Here is a 6,887-nt window from a genome sequence, read left to right as displayed (position 1 = left end):
GTTTCCATAGAGCCAAAAGTGCGGTAAATGTTACCATATTCCAGTAGCTTCCATCATAATTTTTTTCTCACTACAGCACCTTTATATCGCCTTTTTTTTAAATGGGATATTATATCATTAAAAGTTTGTAGAAAACTAAAGTAATTGAGAAAAATAAAATTGAATTTAACCTAAATAACAAGGTGGCAAGAAAAGAGGATTCTTCTTAAATCGATTCAATTTTATGTAAAATTAAGAGAATAATCGCATGATTATCGAGAAATAACTATAAACATTACTCATCTATTAAGTTTTGAGCATTTTTTTCTTTATAAAAGTATACTTTTTATCAGGAAGAAATATTTCGAATGTTAAGGCTCGTTTCTAAAATGGTAGAAATATATCTAGATTTTTCTTCCAATGGTTAGTTTTACTCAATCAATCATGGCATGAAACGTATAGAACTTCAAAGAAAAATCATAGAATTCAAATCTAAAGTTATCGGGTCATTACCCACATATTGGGAAGTGCATTGGGAAAGGCATAAGTAATAATAGATTTAACGGCCAAAATCATCAGCCTTCTGTTACAAAATGAGTATGAATTATGTGAAAAGTTTTAGTAAAGACCGATTGCGAAAAGTAAAGAAAATTACTTTTCAATGTGTCCCCATCAATATCTCTCAATTTCATATAATTTAAACTATCATAGACTTATTTTCTAATATTCCTATTGGACAATGAAAATTACATGACTTTTTTTCGATAAACAAAAAGGATTCAGTTACGTTCGGCTGTCATCTAAACTTAGTCAATAAAGTTTAAGTCTATCTCGACATTTGCTTAATTGCTAGGTTATTTATTTATTCTTAATTGTTTATATAAATGTTATTGTTAATATTAAAAATTGAAATTGCAAGAAGTCATACGGCTTTTTTCTAGTTTTAATTTCTCAGCAACTATTCAATCGAATTTGGCACTGAGAAAAAAGTATGGCGTTAACTACTGGAATATGATGAAGTTAACCATATTTCTGGCTATTTTGAAACACCAAAAAAAACTTTTGACGAAGCACTTGGTAAGGATTTTGGTAAAATTAATAAAATATGATTTTATATTTGTGATAAAAGTTTGGAAAATGTGGTAAAATTTGGTAATTTTATCAGGATATTTCACAGCATGGCATAAAAATCCTTTATTAGGGTATATTTATATTCCAGATTTGTATTTTTTACAAAATGAGAAGTAAAAAGATTTATAATTTTGAAAATCAGAATTTCATGCAAACCGTTACCATTGGAATGGAAAATTACAGACTTAATGATTTAAATTCTGTATATTTTGATTTTATTAACCAGATTGATGCTTTTTTTAACACCAGAAATTTCATTACCATAGAGCATGGTAGTTTTACCAGAATTTTTTTTCTCCATCCAGCATTTAAAATTACCCAGTTTAATACGGTGTAATCTTTTAGATTTCTTATTATTTAGATTAATCGAATATCATTGAAATGCAATGATAAAAAATATCATTTTTTGAAGTGAGTTCTACCATTAAATCATAGTTAGTTTTTCCTCAGAAAAACACTTGCAACGGAAACGGTTATTCTTAAAATAGATTCCAACTGCATAATTGAGAGATTCATTCGATAGTTTCATGTCTCACTTCGCAATTTAATTGCAACCGTATTCTTCCCATGATCAATTCTGATGTCTTTTTTCTAAGAAAATAAGCAACTGATTTTATAAAATTATACTTTTGTTTTATTCTTTTTTTCATTTTTATATTGAGGAAATTTGTCAATTTAAAAGTTTTGCTTTAGAGATTTACTAATACGCTCTATATTATATGCTTGAAAATTTTCGAACACATGATGAAGTAAACAAAGTACATAGAGACTTAAATTAAACTTTAACGTGGGGTGACTTTATCAGCAGTAAGGATTAAATATTTGGCTTTTGTTGGTTGATGATGATGTTACAGAAGGTTAAAATAAATAAACAGTAAGCAAAATAAATAAATAAATAAAAAACAATTGGCTACTCTGATTAACTTTTGATCTAATGATCGGATCTTCACGTTCTAGGAATCAATCTTAACAGTTCAAGAGCTTGAACTTAAATATGTTAATTAATTAGTTACGTAATCAGGTACAAAAACATAATTTCTCTAAATAAATGTACTTTTTTTTCTACAGGGGGATTGGATTTCTGACCTCCAAAATATGGCAGGCAGCCACAATCTGGTCAAGAGAGTGGTCCAAAGTTTGAACCCCTTAATGTTAATTTAACTTTTAGATAATTTATTTATTTGTCCCCACTCCTAGCCTAACCATGAAGAAACAGAAACTAATTTCATGATAAAAATTTGATAACATTTTCAAATTTTTCTTTAAAAAAAAAAAAAAAAAAAAAAAAAAAAAAAAAAAAACACTGAATTTAAAAGCTCAGAAAAAAATCCAAATAAATAATCATTAAAGTAAACTAAGCATAAAAGTAGTGTTTGAGTTAATGTTTAAAAAGGTTTAAAGGGAATTCAACTTAAAAATACGAGTTTAATTATTTAAGTTCATACTTTTCTGCATTTATTAATTCGTATGCGAATAAAATATTATTAAAGATAGTTTTTTTTTGCAACAGTACATATTAGTAAAATAAGATTTCTTATTTTTTGCTTTCAATTAAAATTTTGCAATCCATCATTCCTAATAGATTTTATACGTGATCTTTCTGCGAACAAATTGATGAGCATTTAATTTTATGAGCCGAATGACGGGCTGAAATATCCAAATAATTCCAAAACTTTCACATTTATACTCAAAGTTTGATATTGGTACGTCCATTTCAAGATTCCTACACAGCGTCTGATGGGTATTAAATTGATGAACAGCTAAGCTATTTGGTCTTATCTGGGCGCTTTATTTGGCGAAGTATTATCACTTGTTGTCAGCGAGCTTATTTGGTATATATGTGATCCAGGAATATAATCTTTTAAGCTAGAATTAAATATTATATATAAATTTTGGAAGTTTAATGTTATGTTAAATTACATAAAATATTTGTTCAAAATATTTAGCTATTTTTGTCTTAAAAGTTCTTTAGTTACTTAAATTGTTTTCATCCTTCTTTCTCTCAGAAATCGTAGAAACAATGAGGAAAATGAGAAATTAAATGAGTAATTTTACTAATATGGAACGAGTTACGAGTAATATTGTTAAGGTATTTGAATCCCGGTTATAATAATCAATATGTTTACTGTTTGGACTAGTGTTGGTCATAGCATTCATAAACGAAGTTATCAGCAGAAGAAACTTATAACTAAGCCTTCTCTTACCTTATTTTTTTGAGGCAGCGCTTTAAGCCCTTCTTAGTTTTAGTTAGGCTTAGCAATGTGAAAAAATGCGTTTCTTTTATTCCATTTAATTCTTTAGTCCACATACAAACCATAAAATTATCAAATGGAAAAATAAAAAATATATCTTATTCAAATTAAGTTGACAAGTGACAGAAAATGGCAAGAATCGAAGTGACAAATTATCAAAAAATGATTTTTTAATTAACAAAAGAGAAAATTATAGGAAAGGAGGAAAAGAAAGGAAAGCCGCAGCATTGCCGCGATTTTTAAAAGCAATTTCACGTCGGAAACAGAAGATAAACTTCCGCGAATTAATTAAACAAATTGTGTAACTTAACAACAGCGCAAGGTGAAATAGCGTTGTAACCTCAATTTTGCGAGTACAACAAATTTAAAATAATCTTTATTTATTGCAAACTTCCAAAAGAGAAAAAAAAACTGCAATAAAATTTTCAAGAAAACACGCTCGGCTCGATGATTGATCAAGAAAACACTAGTCCTCTGAATTAAGTTCTAAGTCCAATACATTGTAAATTGGACAGTTAAATTCTGTGTGTGTATACTTCATGAATTAACATCTAATGAAAATAGTTTCAGCATACTCCAATTCAATAATGCAAAATAAATAATGAAAGTAATGTAATAACTAGACAACAAAGAAATATTAATTGACCAAAATAATTGAATTTTCTTCCGAACTACGATACTATACTTGACTATAAATTACTTTTCTCCTTTGAAAGACGATGCTTACGTTTGACATACACGGAAAAAATTCCGGATCAAACTATGGTATAAAGTATCCGCACGTTGGGTGCATCATCCATAAAATCCATTTTTACTGTGAAATATTGTACCGTAATTTTTGCAGTAATATTTATTTAATTAAAATGATTCAGTGATTTCACAGTAATTATTACTGTAAAAATTACTGTTTATCAGATTTTTTTTGTTCCGTTACATGTTCCGGTGAAAACGGATTTTACGGTAAAAATTATAGGCAACTTGAGTGCCGTTACTTTTTTCCGTAATTTGATATAATGCATTGATACTACACATTTGGAATGAGAGTAATTTTATATTTCAATTGCAGTAATAGAGTTATGACTGTAGCACTAGATTTATTACTAATTAATTACAAATATGAAAAGTGTAAGTGGTGAAATTCTAATCAAATATTAAAGATCTACTTCAGCGTTTCTTAACCCTATTTATTAAGAGGGCATTTAAAATATTTCAGTGTTTTATCACAGACCGGTAAAAATTATGCCAATAATCCAAATAGTAATTTGGATTATTGACATGTTTTTTCTTACACAAAATTGAGGCATAACTATTTTTTGACCAGTTTTTTTTTCTGATTACTTATTTACACATTATTCAATGAAAAAAATTTTGCACCTAAACATATTTAAAAACAAATAAAAATTATGCTATTTACAAATAAAAAGGCAAAAGCATATAAGTAGATAGGAACTAAATAAAAAGGAAATAATAAACATCTTGAAAGTAAATAACTGAATTTAATGTCAGCTGTTGTCGTTTATTGCTGACTAACATGTCAATTCTATATATATAGGAAAAAAAGTACGGCTTTCAGGAGAACTCCACCAGACATCAGTCTCGCGTCGTGGCAGGTACCAAGGTTACAAGAAAAGTCACTTTGAATAGGGGTGTGGGGTGAATAGTTTTGTCTTGATCTTGGCATAGGCCAGCGTGAGTAAACCAATAGACACCTTCATTCCTCCTTTTCACCCCCATTAGAAATGTGCTCTCGCTTGTTACCATAGCAGCAGACAGCCCCAGACATTTAGTCTGGAGGAGTTCTCTTTAACCCCTTAACGATCAATTAATTTCCAAGAAAACGGTCATAAAAGTGCCTATTTTTTAATCCCTGTATCCCTGATTAATCCTGACATCTAGTTGAAAATAAACTAACTATCTACAATTACCTTCACAATATCCTGGTACTGCCATCTGGTGCGTAAAATGAGAAATAAATTGTTTTCCGGCTAAAAGAAATGAGTTAGTTTTATTCTTATTGGCGCGTTACTACTGAACACTACAGCCCGGAAATATCACGGGAGCGAGAAATAGAGGGCGAAACCCCACCCCGTCATTTTCACGGGAGCGAGAAGGAAGGGGTTAAGACCGCACTATAGGTGGCAAACAAATTGCACGTAAAACAGGTGAAAGATGAAGTCGATTTCCATGTTTTCTTCTAATAATATTCGTAACCGAAAACGTAGTTTCACGAAAACAAGTTGAAAAAAAAGGCAATAAAATATTAATTACTTTGCATAAAGATGAAGATATTCTTTTCTAATTTTTTTCCAGAAATGATATATGTTCATTGAATTGAATAGTGATTTTAATTCTAGATTTGAAGATAGTTCGAAAAGTTCTCTTATGTGGTTAATAAGATTGCGGTCTGGTGGTTGAGAAACAATGATCTAGTTTTCACAAGAAATATTTCTTAACTAATCTTACAATTTTGAGCATTAAAACAGACTTCATATATTTCAACGAAATAGTAATTTAATGAAGTTTATTTTAGTATTGAAAGAAAAAGAGAAGCATGAGAGTTTGCATACTTCAATACTGTTCGCTCTAATATTGTAGGAAATTCTAATTTAAATCTGGAATACCAATATTCATAATCATGTAAAGTCAAGTAGTTCACCTGCTATTTTTATGAAATTGTTTGCTTTTCCCAGATTTATCTTAGAACTTCTAGAATATTGTAAGTTTACGTGTGGTTTAAAATTTAGGTTCAAGTTCATTAATATACTTTACAGTACTGAAAAAAATATACTTACCAAGATATGATGCGTTATCAAGGTATTTACCTACTGCATTTATGACATCCTTTTGAAGTATTGATAATTAGATAGTCAATAAGTGAAAATGTTACAAATTTAACAAGATATTAACTTTTTTCTTATGATGCTCTGAAGAATAAAACTCAGAATCAAAATTTCTCGAAACAGAGCATTAAAAGTCGGAATTGCCAAATGATAAAGCAAAAGTTGATTTTCGTAACTATTTATTAGATATAGTTTACTGAAGAAAATAAATCTCAACTAATTTCCTAGCTCTTAAATAGCAGCCGGAGAACATATATTCAAATGAAATTAAGTTTGTTTCAGTAATGGAAGAAAAAAATGAGCCCCAGACTACAACCATAGGCAGTTCGTCCTAATCTTGTAGGAAATTATACTTTGAATCTGAAATAGGATACATATTCATGATCCTATTAAAGTTAAAGAAGTCGTCTGCTGCTTTTATTATATCATCTGCTTTTCGCGGACTTGCAAATTTTAGAACTTTTTGAATTTTATAATTTTATGAGTGTTTAAATTTTGGTCTGAAGTTCATTAATGTTGCATGAGAGCATTTTTATGTGCGGGAATACCAAGAAGCAAAACAAACATATTTATCCAAATGAAAATAGAGAAAAGAAGTTAATATTCCATAGTTGATGCATGTAAGTAAATCGATAAGTAAAGCAATTTTTTTTCTATTAGTATTTTTCTACTTTGAAGTAACCAT

This window comes from Parasteatoda tepidariorum, chromosome 3 (assembly GCF_982258835.1).
Source record: "Parasteatoda tepidariorum strain Cologne lab strain chromosome 3, Ptep-v5.0, whole genome shotgun sequence".
Taxonomy (NCBI): domain Eukaryota; kingdom Metazoa; phylum Arthropoda; class Arachnida; order Araneae; family Theridiidae; genus Parasteatoda; species Parasteatoda tepidariorum.
Note: the sequence above shows the minus strand (reverse complement) of the source record.